General features: G+C 45.9%; 1 long non-coding RNA gene across 1 annotated transcript in view; it reads left to right on the top strand.

Annotated features, from left to right (window-relative positions):
- The first annotated feature begins 8,679 nt into the window (after positions 1-8,679).
- The window catches only part of Gm30751, a 121,760-nt gene continuing 103,286 nt past the window's right edge, over positions 8,680-27,153 (top strand). The window contains exon 1 of the long non-coding RNA XR_378599.1: positions 8,680-8,740. This is a non-coding gene — a long non-coding RNA (predicted gene, 30751). The remainder of the gene's footprint in view (positions 8,741-27,153) is intronic.

Genomic DNA, 27,153 nt, shown 5'->3' with positions numbered 1-27,153 from the left:
GGTAGAACCATCTCCTATGCCCTCCGCAGCTGTGGCACACTAATGCAGCTTCTTCTTGACGTCCACGTCAGTGATGACCAGACATGGTGATAAACCCAGATGGGTGGTGATAGTTTCTCCCTCTGACTCCAACTTTATGTCTTTGGGCTCTGTCACAAATCTAACTTCTTGGGTCTTGTTTGCATGTTCTCATTGGAAAAGCAATGTGGACTAGAAGGCTCATTGTCTACATAAAAAAAAAAAAAAAACCAGACAGCATGACTGTGGGCTGTTACCTTCCTCAAATGCATCTGTGGTGATTTGATGCCAACTTGAACATTAGCATCCAGGTTGCCTGACATTCTGTCATGCTAATCAAGGGAGCCTTCCTTTTTTCCAGGAGGGAGGAGACCACAGGTCTCTGGTCAGTTACCACACTGTTGGGCACTGACCTCATTCACGCTCTGTCCTGGGTTTCAGGAAGTGAAACAGGGAATTGTGGGCATTCCTACCCCCCCCCCCCAACAAACCATAGAGCCACCAACATGTTACACAACATTGGCCCAGGCTGTTACTGGTTCACACTTAAAAAGAAGAGAAGACGAAAGACTTGAGAACCTCAGCAGTTTGGTAATTCCCCAAAAGGTTTGCAGAGATAATTTTCCACTTTGGGTTAAAAAGAGAAAAGACATGGGGAGAAAAGTAATTGAGCATTGGCGTGCTTACTTTGCAACGAACCGAAGTTCCAGAGCTGAAAGCAAATGTAGCCTTAACAACCGGAATTTTTTTCCTTTTTAAACTTTTACTCATTAAGCCCATGGATTAAGTTCTAGAGAATGCAGGTTCACTAACCGTTTGCCGATGTACTGGTATTCTTTTCATTATGATGGAGATACTGAAATATGAGCATTATCAGTTTATTGGAAGGCAGACACAACGGGGCATTGCAATCCTGTCCCTAAATTAAAAACAAATCCTCTGCATGAGTCCTCTAATCCCAAGCTTTGTGGCGCTGATGGGGCTTTTCTCCAGCAGACTGAGAGCGAGCTGGAGTCAGGGAGGATGCTCTGCTCCCCTGCTTGATATTGGGCAGGGTTCATTCTTCTTCTCTTCCCTGAAGCCACTTCCCACCCAGGTGGAGATGGTCTGTGTCGGGCAGACACTGGCATCAAGACTGCTGTTCCTGTGTACAGGAGTAGGGGGCTTTGTACAGTCAGTGTTGGATGACTTCCTGGGGAGTCCATTTTCAGAGAAAGAGAGAGAAAGAGAGAGAGAGGGAGGGAGGGAGAGAGAGAGAGAGAGAGAGAGAGAGAGAGAGAGAGAGAGAGAGAGAGAGAGAGAAGGAAACAACAGACAGAGAAATTACTCCATCCCTGTCCAGCTTGGCGAACCAATGAGTTTATTGTGACCACAGGTACATGGGTGACTAGGGCAGCTGTGTATCTGCAAAGCTCACCTATGCTATCCCACTCCTGCAGGAGTGCTGACTCAGAGAAACTGCATGCCCAGAGCTCTAGGGGCTACACACAGACAGCTACACTATTGAACAGTCTCCCCTCCTCTAGCAAGTGGTTGCTGTACAAGAGGCCTCCTGAGCCTTGCCTCGTTCTTGTGAGTTTTCTGAGCCTCCCTTCTCCCTTTGGGAAGGGGAGGTTTCATTCTAATGGAAACAGCTACAGAAGACAAAGATACAGAATTCCTAGACCCACCATTCAGAGCCCTGGTGGGCCATTCCGAGAGGCCTGCATGAGCACCTGGGGATGTGGACAGCTGCTGTGATGTGTGTGCCATCTGTCCACACAGCACCCTGAGAACATGACACACTTTTCCGTAGGGCTTGCCACCATGGCAGATACCAGCACCTCAGGCCCTGCTCTGGGATGAAGCTGGAGAGGTAGAAGGTTTGTTCATGTGTGGTATTGCTTTGTACATACCCGCTGTAGTAGACACAGTCACCAATAGTCATACAGGTAAATGTGTCTGATTTGCAAATTAGCTGTTCTGTAAATGTTTCAAAGTGAAAGTGGTAGCCGTTAGTTCTTCAGCCATTAATTCAGGCTCTGGTTTCCATATAGTCAGACTGTGGATGTTTCCAGATGGAATATCATGATGCTGGTCAGAGCCATGTAAACGTGATCTCCTGTCACGTCCACTCTTCGGTGCTTCTGTGAGCTCATTAGGTCATATGCTCTTTCTGGCCCTCTTCTCTGAATCTTTTTTTCCCCCATTTTTTATTAGGTATTTAGCTCATTTACATTTCCAATGCTATACCAAAAGTCCCCCATACCCACCCACCTTCACTCCCCTACCCACCCACTCCCCCTTTTTGGCCCTGGCATTCCCCTGTACTGGGGCATATAAAGTTTGCAAGTCCAATGGGCCTCTCTTTCCAGTGATGGCCGACTAGGCCATCTTTTGATACATATGCAGCTAGAGTCAAGAGCTCCGGGGTACTGGTTAGTTCATAATGTTGTTCCACCTATAGGGTTGCAGTTCCCTTTAGCTCCTTGGCTACTTTCTCTAGCTCCTCCATTGGGAGCCCTGTGATCCATCCATTAGCTGACTGTGAGCATCCACTTTTGTGTTTGCTAGGCCCTGGCATAGTCTCACAAGAGACAGCTACATCTGGGTCCTTTCGATAAAATCTTGCTAGTATATGCAATGGTGTCAGCGTTTGGATGCTGATTATGGGGTGGATCCCTGGATATGGCAGTCTCTAGATGGTCCATCCTTTCGTCTCAGCTCCAAACTTTGTCTCTGTAACTCCTTCCATGGGTGTTTTGTTCCCAATTCTAAGGAGGGGCATAGTGTCCACACTTCAGTCTTCATTCTTCTTGAGTTTCATGTGTTTAGCAAATTGTATCCTATATCTTGGGTATCCTAGGTTTGGGGCTAATATCCACTTATCAGTGAGTACATATTGTGTGAGTTCCTTTGTGAATGTGTTACCTCACTCAGGATGATGCCCTCCAGGTCCATCCATTTGCCTAGGAATTTCATAAATTCATTCTTTTTAATAGCTGAGTAGTACTCCATTGTGTAGATGTACCACATTTTCTGTATCCATTCCTCTGTTGAGGGGCATCTGGGTTCTTTCCAGCTTCTGGCTATTATAAATAAGGCTGCTATGAACATAGTGGAGCATGTGTCCTTCTTACCAGTTGGGGCATCTCCTGGATATTTCTCTGAATCTTATGCAGAGTCTTGAAGTTTGAGACAGAAAGGGCTCAAGATGTCCAAGATGTGCTGGCCATCCAAGATCTGGCCAACCTTCTTCCCATGCCCCCAAACCAGCTAGTGTCAGCTATGATACAGACTCTGAGGGGAAGGTTTCAGTTAGCTCTCAGGACTGAGTCAGGTGACTCTACCTTGAGATGTTGGGATACGGTAGAGGCCTCCCTCTCTTCATGCAGCTCTGGTAAGATTAGTCTCTGTTGGTCAGGGAGTGGACCCTGAGTGGCAAAATCCCTGTGGGTAGTATAGTGGGCCCTCCCTGTGAAGAGGTAGCATGTGTTTTTCTTAGCACAGAGTCTGCCCTCTTTCTAGCCATTATGTACTGCAGAATATTGTTGCTGTAACTCAACTCTACAGAGTGGGTGATCTATAAGAGCAGATGCTTGAGTTAGAGAACCAGGTGTATGTTGTATGTGCGCAGCATCCACCGAGGGGCTGGGTGGTGACTGGCATGCTAGAGTGCCTCCCATGAAGGTTGAGGAAACATGCTAGAGAGGTCTGCTCTCCAGGAAAGTTACTCACCCTACAGACCATGAATCCTTTAATCTTCCAAGCTGCAAATTACAGGTTGGGTGGAGCCCTCATGACTCACCCTCCAGGGTCCCTACTTCCAAATGACATCAGCGCACTAAATTTCCAATATAATTCAAAGAGTTGTAGGGCTCCAAGACCTTCGCTTTGTTCTTCCTCATACTGCTCAGTGTGGGTATATCTAGTCTTTTCAGATCTCAGCTAAAAGTCAGACATACCCGGGGTGGAGTGAGGGGATGTGTTAGACTCAGTTCCTACCTGCTGTGATGTTGAGGGATGTGTCCAGTCACTCCCTTTACATGGTAGGGGGCAGCTATCATTTCCCAAAGGGCTCAGAACTACATTTCCTTTTTGAGTTAATATTATTAATTAGGTTATTTGTTTACTTCCCACTCACTGCCCCCCTAATGGTTACCTCTCCCACAATCTATCCCCTCATATCCCCTCTCCTTCTCCTCAGAAGATGGGGAACTCCCTTGGTATCCCCCTACTCTGGCATATCAACTCTCTGTGAAGCTAGGTGCATCCACTCCCACTGAGGACAGACAAGGCAGCCCAGCTAGAAGATCATATCTCAAGAATAGGCAACAGCTATTGGGTACCTGCTCTAGTTGTTCAGGACCCATAGGAAGACCAAGCTGTACATCTGCTACATATGTGCAGGGAGGCCTAGGTCCAGCCCACATACGTTTTTTGGTTGGTGGTTCAGTCTTTGAGAGCCCCAAGGGTCTAGGTTACTTGACTCTGTTGGTCTTCCTGTAGAGTTCTTGTTCTCTTAGAGTCTGCAATCCTTCCTTCTGTTCTTCCATAAGAGTCCCCAAGCTCCATCCACTGTTTGGCTATGGGTGTTTGCATCTGAGTTAGCTTCTGGGTGGAGCCTCTCAGAAGAAGGAATCTCTAGACTCCTGTTTACAAGCATACCAGAGTAACATTAATAGTGTCTGGGATTGGTGCTTGACCATGGGATGGGTCTCAAATTGAGCTGGTTATTGCTTGGCCATTCCCTCAGTCTCTACTCCATCCCCCACCCCTGCATTTCTTGTAGACAGGATAAATTTTGGGTCAAAAGTTTTGCAGGTGAGCTGGTGTCCCTATAGCTCCATTGGGTTTCCTGCCTGGCTACAGGAGGAGGCCCCTTCAGAGAACTGCATTTCTTTGGACATTTCCTATCACCCCATTTAAATCTTTGATATCCTCTTACCATTTTGCAGCCATTTATGAATGACTTGCTTGACACCACAAAGGGAGTGTCATAGCTGCAAGAGTCACATCCGTCCCATACAACCAGAGAATCACTATTGCCATCCTCTATGGCATATGTACCCCCCACCCCCACCTCCCCACACACAAGAGGAAACTTCTCTTTGTTTTGGTGAAAAACTTACAAATAGTAGGCCTTGCTGGGCTTGGGAATGTGGTTTCATTTTACTTGCAGAGTCCTCACAATAGATAATTTACTTTTCCAAATATGATGGAATGTTCAGTGTGGACATTTGTTTTGTTCTAGTTTCCACAAGGACAACATTTGTTGTTCTGTAATAGCCAAAAGTCCCTTATTGGTTCCTGCTTCTATGTGCTTTTCCTACAAGAAAACACGACTGGGAAAGTCTTGCTGTGAAAATATAATTTCTGCTTTATTGGAGGTCCAAAGGCATGCAGGTGGATGGAAAGACAAAGGAACTCCAGGTGTCTCTGCAGGGGAAGTGCAGCCCACATTCCTCTATCCCAGGTAATCATGGGCATGGGAAGAGCAGGCATGCAGACAGGGTCATTTGTTACAGGGAGCAATTGATTCTGCTTTTATTTGTACTCCATCAGTCTGTGGTGTCAATGGCCTTCATGGTGTCTACCTCCATGTTGGCATAAGGCATGTGGAGGGGGTAAGAGCATGGATCTAGTGTGTCCTATCTGCTCATGGGATCAGCCTGCTAGAAGCATGTGGGCAGCTGTGGGCTGCTGAATCTGGTACTCTCTCTAGACACACACTCAGAGCCTGGTTCTGCCCTGCAGAGCCAGCTCCTCAGGAGCCAGACCCATCTATGAGCAGAGCACATGAGTTCAAGGGCAGGTATGTCTTCAACAAGTGAAAATAGGATGCTTTCCAGCTACCAGTGTTGTCTGGAAACCACATCAGAGTTTTCCAAAGTGGGTTTTCACAGAGACCTGAGGCCCGTGGATTGGCTCTTGTGGGTCTGGTTTCTTGCTCTTTGTAACCTCGAAGCATCTTCATGCATGAGTGTTTTCTTATGCTTCCTGGAGTGTGAAGAGATCCTCCTGAGGAATGGGTAAAATCAGATTTTGTGATTCTGTAGCTGCCCCTCTTCTCAACATCCAGCTTCAGTCAGCTCAGGAAACTGGGGGACTAGTCTAACTCCTTCTTAATTAAGATCAGAAGCCATCTTATTACAAGGTTGAAATACGTTCAGTTCTGTTTAACCATAAAAGTCCAGTTCTGTTTCCTGGAATCAGACTTGATGCATACTTTGACGGTGCCTTGACCTACAGCCTCACAAAAGCCACAGATGTTCTGCAGGAATCTTAGACTGCTCTCTGCTTCCATGGGAGGAATATCAATGTCACATGGAATAAATGTCATTGGCAATGCTATGCTATCAGAATGTGGCTCTGCTCACAATCCAGTGGATATAAACAAGGAGGCTTGCCAAGAGCCTTTGGAGATCCCCCGGTTTTTGGAACCTCCCAACTTTGTGGTTTGGAGCTTTAAGAACCCCATGCCCTCTGTGTTCAGTGCCGTTTTCTCAAAGCCTACTTTAGGGAGAGACAGCTGCTGGACAGGTTTTACTGTATACAGGAATAAAGCTTGCTTTAATTCGACCAACAATTTGGGTTGGTGTTCTTTACTTTTGTTCAGTGGGATTAACAGAGGCACTGCTGCAGACCCCATAGTGCCTGACCACTGACCTGCAGCTTTTCCTACATTTAGGCTGCTACCAATGGTCATGATGGATGCTCCTTACATATATCCCCTCGAATAGCTCCATGCCCTTATGTTTAACAGTGGTGGTCCAGGGGCTCCTCTATTATAAGAGGTCTGCGCTGTTGACTACAGATTCTATTGCCATGTGTCTGTGCAGAATGATTGTCACATGCCAGGTGTTTTCCTGGAACTTACCTACAGATTGCTAAGAGAAGTCCCCTGGGTTTGAGAGGGGAAATTTTGATGTTTGAAGAAGCACAGGGTTCCAGCTCTGGCTTCATGTGGGCCGTGATCCACCTGTGAGGACTTAAACCATGGGAGGAGTATCAATGTCACATGGAATAAATGTCATTGCAAGGCCAGGCTATCAGAATGTGGCTCTGCTCACAACCCAATGTATATAAACAAGGAACACTCATCTCTGCTCCATGCCTGTCCTATGACTGTGCATGAGGAAAAAAGCCAGGAACAGAAGAAGGCCATAGAGCTCTGTAAGCAAATATTGGGCTTCAGGAGGTCTTTTCCACACTTGAAGGCAAGGCTCATAGCAGCTGTACTCTGTCAAGATGGGATCATAGTCATTGAGTGCTCATAAATACACACACATACAGCTGGGATGTGCGTGACTGTGGGGATACAGAGATAAAGAATGAAGCAATGTAGCTGCTCACCAAAGAAAAGGGGCCAGAGGTGTGGCGGATACGGAAAGGCTCCTCTCTGTAGCCCTGTGCAGGAGCAGGCTTGGATTCTGCCTACAGAACCCAGACTTAGTTAAGTTTTTGTTGTTGTAAGTCACCCAGTTTATGGTGCATCATAGCAGAACTCTCGGAAACTAATATAGTAAAACCAGTGTGTTTATAGAGTCATTTATGTGCACAGGTATTGTAGTAATTGAATGATTTAATGTTAGGGAATTCATTAATATAATCGATTACACAAATTATGGGGAGAGGAATGTTTGTATAACCACCTTGGTACAGGGAATTGATTATAGTGATGACCCTGTTCCCAGAACCCCCCATCATTTTCCTAAGTGCAAAGCTTTAGAGGCAGTTGGAAAGTGTAATAAATAAAACGGCTTCATATCAGCTGAATGAGGAATTCTGAAAGCACACTCCAGCAGTCTGCGGTCCCATATGAAGCGAGTCATAAAATTTTACAGAAAGGAATAAACTAAGATAAACAAATAGAAGGATTATTAACATGACATTATAAAGCTGTCATTTCTCTGCTAATTAATCTCAGAGCACTATCCCAGTCAGCACCTCTAGGGAGGTCTAAAGGCCATCAGGGCAGCTGAGCAATGAGCAGGCTTTAAACATGTCCACACTATGACATAAGCAGGTCTCATAGGCATGAACATGCCTTCTAGAGTCAAAGTAAAAATGGAGAGTGACTTAAGCCAGACAGACAGTGGAACAAAACCTAAAATCCTTCCCTAGAAGAGGGAACTTGTGCTCCTGGTAGACCTCAAGGTCAGTTGGGAAGGTTGGGCTAGCCTATAGGAGATAACCAGGTCAACTTGTAAGGAGAAAGCCAAGTTTACTCCTTAGCTTAAACTCCAAATCAATGTACCAGATGGACTAAATATTAAAGAGAAAAAAACGGAATTGGGAAAGCACAGGGATGAGGGTGGGGGTTTCTCCTCTGTGGTGCTGGAATGAGAGAGGTCCTTGTGACTGTTTAGCTGCAGGGGCTCCTGGTTCCCTGGTGGCCTGTGATAAAAGGCTCCCAGCTCTCATCCTTGCCTGTAAGGGGTATTGGACAAGGAACTCAGCTCTCTCTCCTTTCTGATATTCTCAAGTCTGAAATGGGAACAAGTCTCTATCATGTAGGATTATGGTGAAGAGGAAATGAAATACTGTATAACTGGCTAAGAATGGCATGTGAGAGCCTCGGCTACGACATTGTTTATCTAACAGTTAAAATCCTGTACAACAAGCCTACCCCAGTGCTGAGTAACCAGATATCTGAAGTGCTTTGCATTGCAATGAAATGTGGCAACCTCGAAGAGGAGCCATGCTTCTCAGCCCTGGGACTCAGGAAGGAACACAAGAGGTAGGAGAGTGAGACTTCGGACTCAGTAGCTTGCCTCATCCCTAAGCTGGGCTTGGATGGGAAGGGACACTGAGGAACAGAACTGGGATGGACTCAGTGCAAGCTAGGCTGCAGGCTATCTCACATCGTGAATGTGGCCTGGTGGGCACTGAGTTCCCAAGGCCAGTGCTGGGGACCATGGAGCCGGGTTGTTCAGTCTGGGCCGAGGCAGCCCAGAATCTTTCAGCAGAGCCGATCCAGGCCTCCATGTAGGGTGGGATGGCTATGGAATGGAAAGCAGTATCCAGTCAGCAGCGCCCTGTTCTAGTGTGGAGGGTTCACTGGCTTTGATGAGAGCCAGAGAGGCCAGGGTCATCATTTTGATCTGAGTTCATAGAAAGAACTGAGCCCCAGGCCACACCAGGAGACCTTTGTACTGTCACCTTGGCCTGTGCTAGGGGCACCTGGTCACCATGCCCTCCATGGACACACCATCAGAGAGATAAGCCTAGGGCTAGGGGTCCTGTCTAGTTCTGGGTCTGAATTTAAACTGAAATGCTGTGTTTCAGCTCTTTAACCCTGCTTAGTCAGGAAAGATTTGTGAGGGATGCCAGATCACGTGGGTAAGTAGATAAATAAATTCCCTTCTTTTTGGAAACTCTAAGCTGTGTGGAGGAATCAATCTTATTTTGCAAAAGGCTTACAAAGGAATATAACCATCTCTCAGCAATTAACAAGAGCATACAAGTCTACAAAGGAGAATAAAGGAGAAAAACTAATACGATACGATACATATACAGAAAATCAAATGAAGGAACAGTTATCAGACAGATCAAGATGGTTTTGCTACATGCTAGCACCTAGGCATGCTGGGTAAGAGAGGGCAGTGCTAGTCTCTGAGCGGGAGGATAAGCCAGTTGAACATGCATTCACGCACACATGGCCTTTGCCTCCCCTCCTGGAAATACACTTCTGGTCATATACCTGCAGGGTGGTTTATGCTCAAAGCAGAGGCAGAAATAGCATTTCAGGTTTCCTATCTCAGCATCTAATACCTGGGAAGACTATTAGAACCATGGAGAGCAAAAGAAGTAATTACTGTCTGCAACCAACCAGGAAAAAAATATAATCAAATGTAATGAATTTCAGGGATAGCTAGCCTGGGAAATCCCTGCCTGGTCTGGAGGAGATGGGGAGGGCTGCAATGGTGGCCTTGTCCTCTGCCTCAGATACCTGTGGGCAATGATCGCTTCCTGGGGCTCTTGCCCATGAGGGATGTTAATGGCTCCTGCTTCCCCTTGGGAGAATAGCTAAGAGACAGTGGCTGATATGAAACAAGGGCATGAGAGGCCAGCATCCTAGCAGGGTGTCTAGATATCTGAAGAGCCAAGAATTGAGGTGGCATCACATCTGCAGGCCGGGTGCCCTCCTTTGGGAATGATATTCTCTAGCGTTTTGAATGGTATTCTTGAATCCCCTGCACAGTGGAACACTGTTAAAATAAGTGAGCGAACTGCCACTCGAAGCAAATGGTGTCATACTCTCTGTGAGCAGCAGGAAGATTGCTACGCTGTCTCCCATGAGGCATGCTCCGAACACAGGCACAGTCTCAGGCCCAGGGCAGGTCTCTGTAGACGTGGACCCGTGCACTTGGAAAGATGCCAGCAGCTACCTCTCCAGCTTCTACTCCTGACTCCAGTCTGGTTCTTATTCTGAGAGTGTCCCCACCAACTGTGCACATTCCCAGCTCAGGGTGGCTCGCTCTCCCTGTGAGACTAGATGCAGGTAGCTTAGCCTATCTGTGTGAGGCACCTTGAAGAGGAGCCCCACTGTGGGTATCCTCCTTACTCTGACCACACCCCAAGTGTGTCAAACAGATCCTAAGATAGATGCGCTGTTATCTCTACAATCACTTTCTTTCTTCAAATCTCCCCCCCCCCCCTTCTTTTCGAGACTAGGACTTTCCCCAAAACTTTAATGAATAATTCATCCTCTTATACAAAGTTTTGGGACTTTCCTAATGACACACAGCACACACCTTTTTTTTTTTTTTTTTATTGTTTCTTGTATCTAATCTGGTGTCATTGAATTTCTCTGTCCTTAGGGAACATTTTAGGAAGGCTGCCTGGAAATCTCATCCAAGTGAAGTTTTAATATAAACTGCAAACAAAGAGGACAAGTGACTTCATTGTATCCAGAGATCATTTATTCTATACATTAGCAGAGCAGAGAAGAGGCAGTCTCAATTTCATGCTCATTTGCAATTTAAATGAGCCTCTTCCTATTGAATCATAACATATTATGCCACTGGGCCCCTTGGCTGCTGTTTAGAATAAGACACTATACTTTTTAAAAAAAGTAGGCTTTCAACCCCTCCTCCCCCCACCTCCAGCTCTGGATTTCAGTTAGGGAAGGCTGTGTAATTTTCATGGTATAGGGAAAGTTTTTAAGCCTTCAAATGCCTAACAGGTCTGCTTTAAAAATAGCCAGCTCTAGCACAAAGATCGCTTGGTTTCAGCCTAATGATAAAAACCCAAGCTCTTGAAGGCAGAGCAGGGCAAACTCACACCTCTGTTTGGCAGAGGTAAAGTGCCCTCGTAGCAAAATGCTCTGTGCTAGAAAAGTAATTAAGTGATGTCTTGTTCTGAGTCACCATAGGCTGCTGCAGAACCTTACGAAACACACTGCCTGAGTTCTCCACTGTTTGGAGGCAGGTGAGAACCAGGAGAGAGAGAGAGAGAGAGAGAGAGAGAGAGAGAGAGAGAGAGAGAGAGAGAGAGAGAGAGAGAGAGAGAGAGAGAGACCCATCCCTGGAGAGTGGGCTTGATACCTCCCACTGAGCGAGGTCTTCTCTTGCTGACCTCAGGGGAGGAAGACACAGAAGATCAAGGCTCTGCACTATCCTGTACAGATGAAGACCTAAAGATTGTCCTAGCCAAAGAGACAGAGCCCCATGTGACTCTTGGGATGGTTGCCTTGCTATGGCATCTCTGATTCTTATCTTCTTCCTGCCTCTGGAGAAGGCTCTTCTGTTTGTTTGTTTTCTTAGTTTACAATTAATATTTAAGCATTTTTATTGATTAGTGATGTTATACATGCAATGGGTTCCAATTGAATCTCTCCTCCATTCTACCCCTACCCCATTCCTCCTCTCTAGTTCTACCATTACTTTTTCTTCCAGGCTTTATGTGTTCTGTTTTTTTAAACCTACTAAGTCTACTTAGTGTTGTCTGTGTGTATCTGGGTGGAGGACCCCATATTAGAACATGAGTAGCCTCTCAGGGGCTGCATCCTTGAAGAAAACGGCTCTCATGCCAAAGATTTTTAGGATGCTCAACTTTAGACCCACCCACACAGACTTGAGGGGAAAAGCTTGGCTGCTCGTCTCTCCTCAAAGGTTATCCCACAGGTATCCACTAGCTCCAGTGATGCTCATGTTGTCCTCTGGGATGTGACCTGGACTCTCTGAAAGCTCTTTTGTTCTCATGGGTTGTTTCTTTACATGTGAGCCACTTCCCTGTCTATTTAGGTATGGCCTAGGATGCCTAACCTGTGTTTTGTCTGGAAGCACTCTTCTATGCTTCAGGTCTCAGTGTCATCTGGGGAGCCACATGTCCTTTCTCTCAGATCTACCCTCTGCTGCTCTGGATCCTGGGATATCTGCTTTTCTTTGTGACACGTTCTACTCCTGAATGTATTTACTTCTTTTCTAATGTGTCTCTTCACTAAAAATCAGGAGTCCTTTGGAAATGTGGGTTGGGTACACCCCACTTCCTGCTGTCTCCAATAATCCCCAACACTTGATTGAGCCTTTAAGAGTACTTTGTCTACTAGTCCTATGCATCTCCTCTCCAGCTACTTATGCAAGGTCCCCACATCGACACTATTCTCCTGTATCTAGTAGGCTTTGAATCAAGTCTCCACTGGAGCTCTGAGGGGAGCCAATGGGATGCACAACTGGGAGAGGCTGGGTTATAGTGAACCTGTCAGAGCAGCCTGAGCTGAGGATTGGAACATCTTAGTATCCTTGAGCTCTAAGCCTATGAGCAGCCGTGATCCTGCATTTGGTGACACATATTAGCAGGTTTCTACTGGTCAAGGAACTTAGTTTGTTTTTTGTTTCTATGATAAAAAACTATGGCGGAAAATAGCATTGGGAAGATAGGGTTTGCTTGGCTTACATATCCTAGGTGACATTCCACTGAGTGGAGACAAGGTAGGAGCTCAAGGCAGAAACTGAAGCAATGGCAATGGAAAAACACTGCTTACTGGCTTGTTCCTACTGGCTTGTTCAGGATATGATGCAGAACCACCTGCCTAGGACTGGTGCCATCCACAGTGGGCTGGATTCTTCTATATTAAACACCAATCAAGAAAATGCCCCATAGTCTTGCTTTCAGACCAAACTGATGGGGCATTTTCTCAGTTGAAGTTTTCTCTTCTCAGATGACCCTAGTTTATGTCAAGGTGACAAAAACAAACAAACAAACAAACAAACAACAACAATAACAACAAAACCAGCACATCAAGGTAGTAACATGCTTTTCTTAGTGTCATTGGCAACTAGTCATCTTGAGGTTCTCCATGCTTGGGATATAGCTACCCTTCCAGGCAGATGGCATGCTGCTAAGGGGTCAGTACTGGATGCTCTGAACTCTTGACCCAGGACACGTTGTGTGGACTAGAAGAGCCAGATCAGGGTGGAAAGGTGTGTTCAAGGGCAGGAGCTTGCCTCCCCTCTGTCACCCCTGAGAGTGAAACTCAGTAACTATGAATGTCAAGCCTGCTGTTAGCAGTGTCGCTATGTTGGGTGGGCTCTATGATCCTTGCCCTCTGGAGACCCATCACCCTGTGTGCTTTCCTGCTTGACAAGGCTTCCTCTGTCTTCTGAAAGCCGTGATAATTCAGAAGTGGTGTGCTTTTCTCTCCGTGTCTCTCTGTCTCTGTCTCTCTCTTTCTCTCCGTGTGTGTGTGTGTGTGTGTGTGTGTGTGTGTGTGTGTGTGTGTGTGCGTGTGTGTGCGCGCGCGCGCATTGTACATGTGCTATGTAGGCCAAAGGCCAACCTTAGGTCCTCAGGTATCATTCTTTCCTGCACCTTATCTTTTGAGATGTGATCTCTCATTGGTCTGGGCTTGCTGATTTGATCAGGGTGATTGGTCATCAACCCTCAGGGATCCTCTGTCTCTGCCTTCTTCATCCTGGGATTACAGACAAGTACTACCACACTTGGCTGTTTATGAGGATGCTGGGAGATTGAACATAGGTTCGCAAGCTTGCTTGGGAAGTGCTTTACCAGCTAAACTATCTTCCTGGCTTGTCACTACTGTTTGTTTTTATATGTAGATGATGGAGCCCAGACCTCACATCTGCTGTGTTAAGCAGAGGCTCTGCCACTGAGCCAGTCTCACCCCTTAATGGTATGTTTCTGACATTTCTCTCCTATCTGACATGACATCTCAGCCCACTCACACTCTGGACTGGTCTGTGGCTGCTCAGAACAAGTCCTTCCCAGTGAGACTTTGGCTCCATTTAAACAGTTCCTGTCCAGGCTCACAGCCTTTCTTCCCATGCAACAGTGAACTGTCAGCTTCGTTGCCCTGTGTTAGAGCAGAAAGGTACTGTCTGCCAGTCTAGTCTTACTTATTGATTGGATGAACTTGTGGGACAGGTGGCTGCCTGAGGTTCTGTAAGGCATAGGATCCCCTCTGTCACCCCTCTCATTATCACTGTGAGCAACCAAAACCCATAGCCAAATCGTGGACTGAGAGACAGAAGTGGTTTGAACCTAGTGGCGCTCATGCAGCAGAGCATGGGAAATGGTAGGGAGTGGCTCACTGTCCTTTGAGAGCCCCAGTCAGAACTTGGTGGGAGATAGTCTGTAGCTCCCACAACATGGAGTCCAAGGTAAGCCAGTGGAGCTGAGAAAGAAATGTTGAGCATTTGACAGAAGTGTTGAGCCTCTGGACTAAGTCTGACCTGAAGCTGCAGTGGGTTCAGGACACAGCAAGCTCCCTTCACATTCTGTGCTGTGAGAGCAGTCCTAGTTGTGTTGTTACATACCACTCATCAGTCAGGGTTTAGAGCTGATGCCTCCCTAGCACAGATGCCCTGGGCACTTCTGTGACAAACATCACATTTCCCCAGCAATGAACATGGGGAAGGTCAAAGGAAGCTAGTCTGTGGCCATAATGGCTGACACAGTTGGAGTGTGGCAGGTCAGGCTGCCCAGCATGGAAGCTGCCTGCTGTGTAGACGCATGGCAGAGGTGCCTGAAGGGGTGGGCGGTGAAGTTCAGATGTCATTGCCCTCTCTATCCCTCCACTTCCTTCAGAGGAATTTGCCCACCCCATCCCCCCACTTGTTTCTCTAGCTGCCAGCATCTTCCCCTCCAACTGCTGGGGATTGGATGGTGACAAGTGCTAGCAGGTGGCTAGCTGGGTAGGTGCCACTTTGAGCAGAAAGGACAGTAGGCGAGAGACAACATGCAAAATTAAACCCCAAAGTTCACAGCCGTGAAGCCTCAGAGTAGAGTGATTAATGGTTTGTTGGCATTTATAAGAGTAAATGTTTAATCACTTATTACTACTGATTATGCTAATGAGATGGAATAATATATGGGAGCTTGGTTTGAGAGCAGAAAGCTTGCTGGGAAATACCATGATAATTGTCAGGACCCTGCCCCTCTCCTGGGGCCCCTGGAGAGCTTCTCTGCAGGTGTGACTGCTGCTTGGCTCCCTGGCTGAGTGTGGAGCGCTTCGCTTCAGGAGCTGGTCTCAGGAGGTTACCCCAGCACTGTTTTAACTCTGCCTGCCACCCGGAGTGTACTGCACATGCAGGAGAGGGATGGCTGTTCCATACACACACGAAAAAGAAAGATCAAAGAGCACTACCTTTTTTTCTCTCCAGGCTGCCCGGCTTCTGAGTGGCTCAGCAGTTGGCTGTGGTTCTCTCTGCTCTGTGTCTGACTCTGCAGAGAAGGCTCTGGTGCCTATAAGGGATGAACCCACTATGGGATCCTGGTAGGGCAGAGGCCTTTTTTCTCAGCATCCCAGCTGCCTGCCCCACTCAGAAATGGTGGAGGCTGGAAGCTGTTTATTTATTACCTACCCAGGCGAAGGCAAGTCGAGACCTGGCAAACGGCTGTTGGAGCAGGGCACAGACCTAATAGAACCAGATGATGCGGACAGGTCCCCTCCCTGCTGGAAAGAGGGAAAGACTTCCAGGGACACAGTGCTGGAACTTGTTCTTGCAAGGTCTCACCAGGTCAGCGTCACATGCTGTTGTTTTAATGGGAACCCTTGAGGCCAGCAGGAAAAAGTTCTGTTGCTTCCCTTTGGGAGATTAAGAGAGAGGTAGGGGGGCTGGAGAGATGGCTCAGTGGTTAAGAGGACTGGCTGCTCTTCCAGAGGACCTAGGTTAAATTCCCAGCACCCACATCACAGTTCACAACTGTCTATAACTCCTGTTCTAGGGGACCTGACACCCTCACACAGACACAAATGCAGCCAAAACACCAATGCACATAAAATAACCATGAATAAATTATATAAAAAAGAAAGAGATAGGGAAGCCTGGTTGCTCTCCTATCCCAGATTCCTAGATTTCTGTCTTCCCTACTTTGTCCTGGGGGCCTAGCAGCTGACTTGTAGGAGGACAGCTCATATTGGCTGACTCTGGCTACCTTTTTCTGTCTATCACCTACATATGCTGTCCTCCTGTGTTTTCCCTTACAGCACTGGACTCAAGCCTATCTGGGCCAGGGGTGACCTGCCTTGCTGTCTTATGTTCCAGGAGTAGGGCAATACAGTTAGTATGGACTCAGGGATATGTACCTAGTGTTTAGCATTTGGTCCCCATTTTACAGGTGAGAAAACGGAGGATCAAGGTTGTTAGACCAGTTGTCCAAGTTTACCTCAGATAGAAGTAAAGCCATAAGTGGAAGCCACAGGAATCCAGCTCTGCCATGTGCCATGCTGGCTACCTCCATTACTCAGATTACATAGTGTGTTGCTAAGAGGCTCCATCGTCAGCTGGCTGTCACAGATGTGATCGGGCCATCTGAGAGGTATCACAGGTGTATCCAGGCCATCTGAGAAGCATCTCTGTTGCCGGAATTGTCAGTTGGTTTCTGGGTGTCTATTGTTGGGCTCTGCTATGTTTTAAGACCTGAGTTCTCCACCTGGTAGCTATTTTGAAAACTTCCATTTTAGTGAATATACATGCCTGCATCACACTTGTATATATAAACAAACATGCATGCATATACAGGGATGCCATAGGGATGTACAGATGTACCCATACATGTACATAAAGGGGCACATACATGTATACAAAATTTGTTCTTATGTGCATTCATGCAGGCATACCTAAGACTGTACATGTGTGCACATACATATACATAAAGAGGCTACATGTTTGCATATGTATACACATATATGTACACATAGGAATACATCTGTGTTCACAGATATAAAGAGGTATATACATATATACATGTACACATATGCATAGAGACAGGGATGTGCATGTGTACAAATTCATACATAAGGCAGTACACTTATGTATACACATTAATGCATGCACAAGAATGTACAGATGTTCACACAAATGCATAAAGGTATATGTACATGTATGTATGCATAGGACTGTGCAAGTATGTGTGCATATACATAAAAGGGCATATGTACACATACAGGGTGTATACACATGCATATATGCACAAGGATGCACATGTGTTCATATACATACACATTAAAGGGCCACACATGTATACGCATACACACATAGAGGAATGTGTGTATGTATGTGTGTGCACACACTTGTACATAAAGAGGTCACACACGGGTACACGTACATGTATATACAGGGATGTACATGCACACATACATACACATAAAAACAGGCATGCATGTACATAAGCATATGTGTAGTGGACATGTATATATACACATATACATAAAGGAGGTCACACATGTATACATGTACATATATGCATAAATGCAGACCTGTGCACACAGATGCACAATTCATAATTGAAGGCTTTATAGACATAGAGAGGGCATAACTACAGACCTTACAGCTCTATGACTCTGTTTAAAATGCAGGTTAATTTCTCATGTGTCAGGTCTTCTACAGCTAAGCTGTGAAACGTCTTGTTACTGCAAGCCTCTGATACAATAATGAACACAAAATTAAGGTTATTTGCAGTGTCAGAATCTAAATTACCTGCAATTTGCATATTGGGAAAATTACTCTTTAAGATTTTAATGCATTTTATTATTATTATTATTAGATGAGTTAACACTACATATTCTGGTTCTAATAGGTTTTCTTCTTGCAAAACATATTTTCATTTCTTTTCTGTCCACTCATACTGATGCAGATGCTACATCTGGGAAGGTTCGTTTTCCTTTGTTCAAGATTGGTCCAAGTCAGGAATCTAGGTCATCTCTACTCTTCCCTACATGATGAAAGAAGAGTTGCCAAGGGACAGTATACCAAGGACTACAAGACTGTCATGTAAACCTTTGGCCAGGAGCCCCATTGGTGGCTACATGCATTGTGTTGTCACGGGGCTGAATTGTGTGTGGTCTGAGCTGTTACAGTGAATGAACCAGGAACTCTAGTGAATGTACCTTTGTATATGTCTCTGATAACTTCTGTTCTGCAAACAGAAAGGATTAGACTTTCCTTTATGCATGCCTTTTAAAATACTAGTGAATCAACCCTTGTAAAGAGAAGACATTTGGAACATTTACTTTAGTAGCAATTAAACCTAGGGCCTTCCATATGCTAGGCAAGGGCTCTATCAGTGAGCTACATACACACACACACACACACACACACACACACACACACACACACACACACACAGAGAGAGAGAGAGAGAGAGAGAGACAGACAGACAGACAGACAGACAGACAGAGACAGAGAGAGACAGAGACAGAGTCAGAGAGAGAGACAGACAGAGACAGAGACAATGACAGACACACACACAGAGATAGAGAGATAGAGAGACAGAGACAATGACATAGAGAGACAGACACAGAAAGACAGAGAGACAGAGAAAAAGAGCCCTTAAAAATTGTTTTGAGACAGATCTCATTATGTTATCCAGGCTGGCCTTGAACTTATGTTTCTCCTGCTTCATTCTCTCCAGTAGCTGGGATGACCAGTCTATTGCACTGCCAGGCCCTGCTCAATTTTACACTTCTGTAAGAAGCAGAAAGACAATGGAAACCAGCTTCCCAGAGCATACCCTTCAAACGCAGAGACACTTGTTTCCCTGAGGCCATGTCCCATCTCTGAGCTGGCATCAGATGTGTGGTCCCCACCTGGCCCTGACATCACTAGGAACCTGCATTTTCTTCCCACAGGTTTGTTTTCCTCTGAAACCCTCCTTGGGGCAGTGGTTCTCAGAGCAAGCTGAATAGATCACACATGTCAGCCCCATAGAACAGCTCCAGTCTACCAGAAAACCCCAGTGAGACCAAGAACTCTCCAGCTCTGTGCCCGGGCTTCCCAACGTTACAGTCATATCTCAGAGAAAGACCTGTCTTTCTACTTAGGGGACTTTATTTCACTCAGAAAATTTTGGCACACAGTGGGCCAGGCCCTTGGTACTGAGCCCTTTATAGCATCCTTGTAGTGGTTAGTAAGTGCTGTTGGCCCAAAGCCCCAAACAGGACAGAGCAAATCCACACAATTTAGTATTCTTTTCTGCTATAGGGCTTCTCAGAGTTTTATTAAGACACCAGTCTGCTGTCTGCAAAGCAGCATATCTGTAAATTCACAGGCGAGAAGGCAGGAGAGGTCCTCTCCTGGTTAGACAGTTAACTAGCCAGGTAACTTTAGATACATTCCTCTCTTTACTGTATTAAAATTTCCTTAGTTATAGGTAGGAATATTTGTCTAAATTCTTCTAGAGGTTTCTTTATGCATTGCTGGTCTTGGGACGTGAAGGGCACACTGTAGTGGGTTGGTCTGATGCTGCTTATATTCTAATGCATCTGGTTTCTCAAGACGTGGCTGCCTCCAGTGAGCAGTGATGCCGTGTGAACCTTCTCTCCAGTGTAACTGGTCAAAGGTTAGAGATGGTTGTTGTGCAGGGGAGGGAGAAAGGTGGGATTAGAGGTTGAGAGAGGAAGATACAGGTAGAGAGAGAAAAAGGAGGAGGAAGGCAGAGGAGGAGGAAGCTGCCGTGGACCAGAACCGCACGGCCAGGAGAAACAGGGAGTAACACGGGGCCTTACAGCTGGGGTTAAATTAGTCAGTAGAGTTCTAGATCTGTGCAACCTAGGCATATGGTCTATAAATAAAATATTTGGATTGTGTGTCTCTTCTGAGTGCTTATTAGGATTGTAAATTCTTACTACAGCACATGTCAACAAATTGCTCACTGCCCCCCAGCAGAGGCATCCTTTAGGATTTGAGCCTGAGATAAACCTGGGCTAGGTTGGGCTTGTCTGGAGAGCTAAATCAAAGCCAGAAAGATTTGGGAACGTTCCATACTCTCCCAGAAAAAGAAACACATTTTCTTCAAGAGGACCTCATCAGCTCCTGATTTCTAAGTGAGGCAGTCGCTTTCCCATCTGAATAACTGAGGTGAGAAATTTGCTTATTTTTCACCTGATTAAGAAAACAGGCAAAGAAAACTGCGTCGGACTTGGGATTGGTTGGATGGCTTGGTGGTGCCTCTTGCTGCATCCTTTAATCCAGCCTAAAAAGGTCCCCAACAGGCATCCTGCACCCCATCAGTCACCTTTGATGTCCATCCTTTGCGGGAGAGAGATCTCCATCAGGCCTCATGTCACCCTTCAGCCTTCCCTCCAGTGTGAAGCATGTCTGCATGAGAACTTGTGCCAAACAGCCCCCAGCGTTCTTTGACCCTGTGCTTGGAAGTTTCCTGCATCAGTTGGTCCCAAGGATTCTTGTAATACAGGGTCAGGGTGCCACAGACCACCAATCTTAGGAAAAAGTCAGAAAACATCTTTGGACATCATGCAGGTTGGCTCTTTTAGCAGGCAGTGTGTTCCCAGAAAGACCTCTTCTGACACACATGGGACCATAGAGGGATCCCCGGTCAGACAGCTGCACCCTCAAGGTGCTTGGCAGCTTAGGACCTGGCTCTTCAGCCATCTTGGCTCTCTGCACCAGCTGTGGGCAAGGTTATGACATCTAGGCCCTAGGGTGATGGCAACAATGGAAGGAATCCTGCAGGAAGTCACCCACATGACTACTCCCAGATTAAGGCTCCCAATGCTTCATATTCAGAGCTGTGACAATATTCTTCCAGAGATGTCATCTTCAGGAGACCTGCCGTCTCAAGTGACACTGTCCTGACATGTTTCAGAGGTTTTGATCTCTTTTCCTCACCCTTCCATAAGATGCCTGACCTCTCAAATTTAATTGAGAGAAATCAGTTTTGGATCAACCAGTGGGTCAGGTGAACTAGTGGTTTTCTGAGTCAGACTTCATCGGAACGAGTCCCTCTGTCCTGTCCGAGACTCATTGTTCTCTGAGTTTTATTTCTGATATAGGTCAGTCAGCCTGACCGTCACCTTTTGGTAAACACATTTTCTTCTCTTGGGTTTGGCGCTATTATTAGCTTCCTAGGTCAAGAAGAGAATGTGCTCCAAAGGAACTGGAGATGAGAGTAACAGGGCAAGAGACCAACCATCCTTTACAATACTGCAGAGGGCTGCCTTGTCTGACCTCAGTGGGAAAGGATGTGCCTAATCCTGTAGAGACTTGATACCCCAGGGTAGGAGGAGGGAGGGTAACATTTGGATATAAATAGATTAATTAATTAATTAACTAACTAATTAATTAATTAATTAAAAATTACTGCAGTCTGGTGAGGGATAGGACTTGCTATTCCTGACAAGAGATGATTAGGGCACTGGTGCTTTTGAGTCCTTGAAATTCAATGTCCATGTCATACACCCGCTCTCCTTTTGTCCCCAGCCATTTCTCCACTTTTCATTTAAGGAATCCGCAGTGTCTGCGAATGCAGCCCCAGCTCATTTTGTAACCCAGCAACCCAGGAAATCAGACCAGGCCTGATTTTAGCTCTTAGAAATGTGTTGCTGTGTGCTGTGTTGAAAGTAATCACAGAACCTGTTCCTGATCATCATGAGCTGAGAAACTTCAGCTCTGAACCATGCTGCGTCCTCCCAACCACCCCAGTGATAAAAAAGACTGTTGTAACGTCTAAAGCCTTCTCCACTGTTCTAAGTCAGGCGTGGCTTGCTCACCTTCTCACTGTGTCGGTGACCCCTGTTTTGCCTTTAACACACATCACAGCTCAGAGATCTGAGTTTGTTTCTTGTAGGCTCCTTGTGGATAACATTTCTGGGAACAATTTCATTTGGCTCACATAACCTCTCAGAGCTGGGGTGGCTGTGGCAGAGCCAGGCTCCCTTGGGATCAAGCCCACCAGGATGCCTAGTGAACTGTTAGTAAGTTAAAGACCATTTTTCTGGGTATCTGCTGTTCTATGGTCTTTATTGTTACAGAGGGATGGGGTTTTTTCCCCTGCAGGGTATGTGAAAGTGTTATTTAAATGGTGCATTGAAATGGAATTTATTGTGTTTGCCAGAGTCCCATCCAAAGGCTGGGGCTGTATGTATAATGTGGACTATGGATTCTTTCCCAAGTCATTCCTTACGGCTCTAGTTGCACCCAGACTAGGAGCAATGAAAGGTTTTTACAAGGAATTCATGGATTTCTGCATTAGGCATACTTACAGTTGTTTCTATCATTACTCCTCACTGAAATATAAATTCACTGTTTGTAAATTTAACACCATTCTCTACATAGTTACGGCATTAAAGTTTTTATTAGCTCCAAGCACTTAGGGACTTCCTAGAATCCCCACTGTCTCTTACCATCGCATATACCTTTAAGGACAAGGAGTAGAACCTTCCACCTACTTGCTCCTGAAGAGGGGTCTTGGACCTCTGCTCATTACCCCTCTAAAGCACGACTGGTCCATGGAGCATAGAGAAAGGGGCATGACTATCCTCCACTGTGGGAGCTGGCTGGCTCCTGCTTTACAGGGACTGATGCCGGATTCTTGAAGGCATTCAGGGATACCCTCCAAAGGTGAGATGGTAGTATCTGTGCCTCCAGCTCACAAGCACATGGACTCTGGGCTGTGCCTTGAAGGTTTTCATTTTAAGTCTCTTTAGGGTAATGGGGGTTCCTGGCAAATCCAGCTCCTTTGATTTCTTTTCCACAGTAAAGAAAATATGGTATCCCGAGGATTTGTCAGGCACTTGCTTGTGATTGACACCGCACTTTTTCAAAGCACTGCGTTTTATGGGAACTGTCAGCTCCTGCCTCGGAAGGAGACTTTTTATGCTTTGTGGCACTCTGTGTCATTTCCGTCAGTGCAGGGACCACGCTTATTGAGGGCTTATTAGTTCCAAGTGCCTGATTCACTGGCTGCGTTTTGAATATGATGTCTGCAAGTTTTTAACTTTTCTACTTCTATCTCCAGCTGGGAATTCCTCACAAGACAGACAGTGAAAGAATCAGGCTGCCGGGAAGCAGCCTTCCTGGTGCATCTCAGCATTTTCTCAGCTGTAAGCAGTCAGTAGAGACGAACCACATTCACAGCGCAGGGAGCCCAGAGTGAGCCCTGCTTCTGGGAAGGTCCACCTCATAGACGGGTGGGATTTCTGCTTAGATTCTCTCCCCCAGGACTTTATTTTTAATTGGTTTGTTGTGTATGTGCAAATGTGTGTGTGTATGTGTTTGTGTGTGTGTGTGCAGGTGCATTTCTGTGGAGACCAAGCCCTAACCCTAACCCTTACCCTTACCCTAACCCTAACCCTAACCCTAACCCTAACCCTAACCCTAACCCTAACCCTAACCTTGGATGTTGCTCTCTAAGAGCAGCCATCTTTGGTATTTTGAGACAGGGTCTCTTAATGGGACCTGAGAATTGCTGATTAGGATGCTTTGCCAGACCAGCAAGTCCCAGGGAACAGCCAGTGCCTGCTTCCCCAGATATGGGATTACAAGTGCGTGCCACCATGCCTAGGCTTTGGGATCCAACTCAGGTCCCCATGCTTGCAGGGTCAGGTAGGCTGAGTTCTCTGCTCGGTCTCTTGCCTCCTGTGACTTTAGGTAGCGTGACTATGAAGTCTGAATCAGTAAATTCTTGCCCAAACCAAGTGCAGAGCAGGGTGGGTCCCTATTGCGCCTGACCAGTGCACCTGCTTTAGCTCTGTGCATGACCAAGACAGGGAGTCTTGTCTGGAGCACTACTTCCTGAAGTCACCTAGAAAGCAACAGGGATATTTCCCGACTGAAAGAGATGGGAAGAAAGGACAGATCTGCCCAGTGTCGTCTCCTAAGGGAGGAGCTGCCTGTGAGCCTGCTGGAGAGGTAGATCTGAACCTCCATGAAATCTTGGCCTCCTGGACTCTCAGCAGCCCCTGACATGCCGCTCAAAGAGATGTCTTTCCTCTGGCTTTACACCACTCGTGCCTTGAGAAATTCATGGAAACTTCTGCTCACAGAAGGTGGGCGAGCCGGGGTTTGCTGGCAGCAGCAGCAGCCCTTGTCTGCAAAGGTAGAATCGGTGAGCAGAGGGTTTGAACGCTCAAGTCACTGGGTGAAAGCGCTCCTTTTTACACTCTGACGCCAAAGGCATCTTATCTGAATATTCTTCAGCTTCTAGCCTTATTTCATGGCTTCTCTTTGGCTGTCTCTAGTTCCCCTTGCTTGCCTCAGAGATGACAAATCAATTTGTTTTCTCCCTCTCCTCCTCCCTTCTCCAAGAAGCTTCTGAAATCCACTATCTTCCGGTCCAAGAAGCTCACATCTTCAGAGCTAAGGGATGGCCTATGACTGAGGCTATGAGCCCTCCTTATGACATTAACTGACAGAGTTTTCTTCTCATCACGGCAAGACCAGTGGTGAGGCATTTACTGGTCTTGCTGTTTGCTTTGGTTGCACATGTCTGTCTCTAAGAAGGAGACTTAGACTTTGTCCTTGAGTACAAACTTCTCATTCAAGTCTGCCTGGATCCAGTTGTGTTCCGTGTGATCCCTGCCCCAGCCATGCAGTGGAAGCTCTTAGCGCTGCATTTGTTCCAGGCAATAGCGAGGCAGTAGGCCTGGTTGTAGATCATCATTTATCCTTTTCCTTGGCCTTCGTTTAGCCCTGTTCATTCACTTTGCTCTGTCTCTTTCTTGAGCAGCAGCAACTCCTTGGAAATGGCAACCAGTGCAGCCTCCTTCTTTGCTTTGGAGTAGGATTCAGGTGGAATGCTGTTGGAGTGCTGGGTAAATTTCAGAAAGTAAGAATAGCAAAAAGCAAATGAATACAGATTTATATCAAGTAGCATTAGGCATTGCTAATTTGGAATCAGTTCAAGTTAAACACACACTAGGCACACTGGGTTTCACATTAAAAGTAACCAGAGACACTGAAACTTATAGAGGAGAAAGTGGGGGAAAGCCTTGAAGATATGGGCACAGGGGAAAAATTCCTGAATAGAACAGCAATGGCTTGTGCTGTAAGATCGAGAATTGACAAATGGGACCTCATGAAACTCCAAAGCTTCTGCAAGGCAAAAGACACCGTCAATAAGACAAAAAGACCACCAACAGATTGGGAAAGGATCTTTACTTATCCTAAATCAGATAGGGGACTAATATCCAACACATATAAAGAACTCAAGAAGGTGGACTTCAGAAAATCAAATAACCCCATTAAAAATGGGGCTCAGAACTGAACAAAGAATTCTCACCTGAGGAATACCGAATGGCAGAGAAGCACCTGAAAAAATGTTCAACATCCTTAATCATCAGGGAAATGCAAATCAAAACAACCTTGAGATTCCACCTCACACCAGTCAGAATGGCTAAGATCAAAAATTCAGGTGACAGCAGATGCTGGCGAGGATGTGGAGAAACAGGAACACTCCTCCATTGTTGGTGGGATTGCAGGCTTGTACAACCACTCTGGAAATCAGTCTGGCGGTTCCTCAGAAAATTGGACATAGTACTACCGGAGGATCCAGCAATACCTCTCCTGGGCATATATCCAGAAGATGTCCCAACTGGTAAGAAGGACACATGCTCCACTATGTTCATAACAGCCTTATTTATAATAGCCAGAAGCTGGAAAGAACCTAGATGCCCCTCAACAGAGGAATGGATACAGAAAATGTGGTACATTTACACAATGGAGTACTACTCAGCTATTAAAAAGAATGAATTTATGAAATTCCTAGCCAAATGGATGGACCTGGAGCGCATCATCCTGAGTGAGGTAACACATTCACAAAGGAACTCACACATTATGTACTCACTGATAAGTGGATATTAGCCCAAAACCTAGGATACCCAAGATATAGGATACAATTTGCTAAACACATGAAACTCAAGAAGAATGAAGACTGAAGTGTGGACACTATGCCCCTCCTTAGAATTGGGAACAAAACACCCATGGAAGGAGTTACAGAGACAAAGTTTGGAGCTGAGACGAAAGGATGGACCATCTAGAGACTGCCATATCCAGGGATCCACCCCATAATCAGCTCCCAAACGCTGACACCATTGCATACACTAGCATGATTTTATCGAAAGGACCCAGATGTAGCTGTCTCTTGTGAGACTATGCCGGGGCCTAGCAAACACAGAAGTGGATGCTCACAGTCAGCTATTGGATGGATCACAGGGCTCCCAATGGAGGAGCTAGAGAAAGTACCCAAGGAGCTAAAGAGATCTGCAACCCTGTAGGTGCAACAACATTATGAACTAACCAGTACCCCGGAGCTCTGGACTCTAGCTGCATATATATCAAAAGATGGCCTAGTCGGCCATCACTGGAAAGAGAGGCCCATTGGACACGCAAACTGTATATGCCCCAGTACAGGGGAACGCCAGGGCCAAAAAAAATGGGAATGGGTGGGTAGGGAATTGGGGGTGGGGTATGGGGAACTTTTGGGATAGCATTGGAAATGTAATTGAGGAAAATGTGTAATAAAAAATTTAAAAAAAGTAAATAATGTCCACAATGATAATTATGAATAATCAAAGTTATTTGATCAGGCTATACTTTTGGCAAAATGATTAGTCTCTATTAAAAGCATGATATTCTATTAAACTTTAAATTTTTTTTAAAAAAGAAATATAACCACATGGACCATGTAAGCAGAAGAACTGTCAAACAGAATCCTGCTAATTTAAAAGTCATCTTTATATTTCACCTTATTTCCTGAACAGAATACATTCATTTTTAAATTTACTTTTAAAAACCTGTTTCTTTCATTCCTAGAAAATTTCTGTCTGTTGGGATCTGACTGCAAGGCTCATGCGTTGGACAGATTCATTCTGTCTGTTGGAATCTGACTGCAAGGCTCGTGTGTTGGACAGATTCATTCTGTCTGTTGGGATCTGACTGCAAGGCTCAT

The sequence above is a fragment of the Mus musculus genome, chromosome 7 (genome assembly GCF_000001635.26).
Source record: "Mus musculus strain C57BL/6J chromosome 7, GRCm38.p6 C57BL/6J".
NCBI lineage: Eukaryota > Metazoa > Chordata > Mammalia > Rodentia > Muridae > Mus > Mus musculus.
This window is presented reverse-complemented; position numbering and strand designations above follow the sequence as displayed.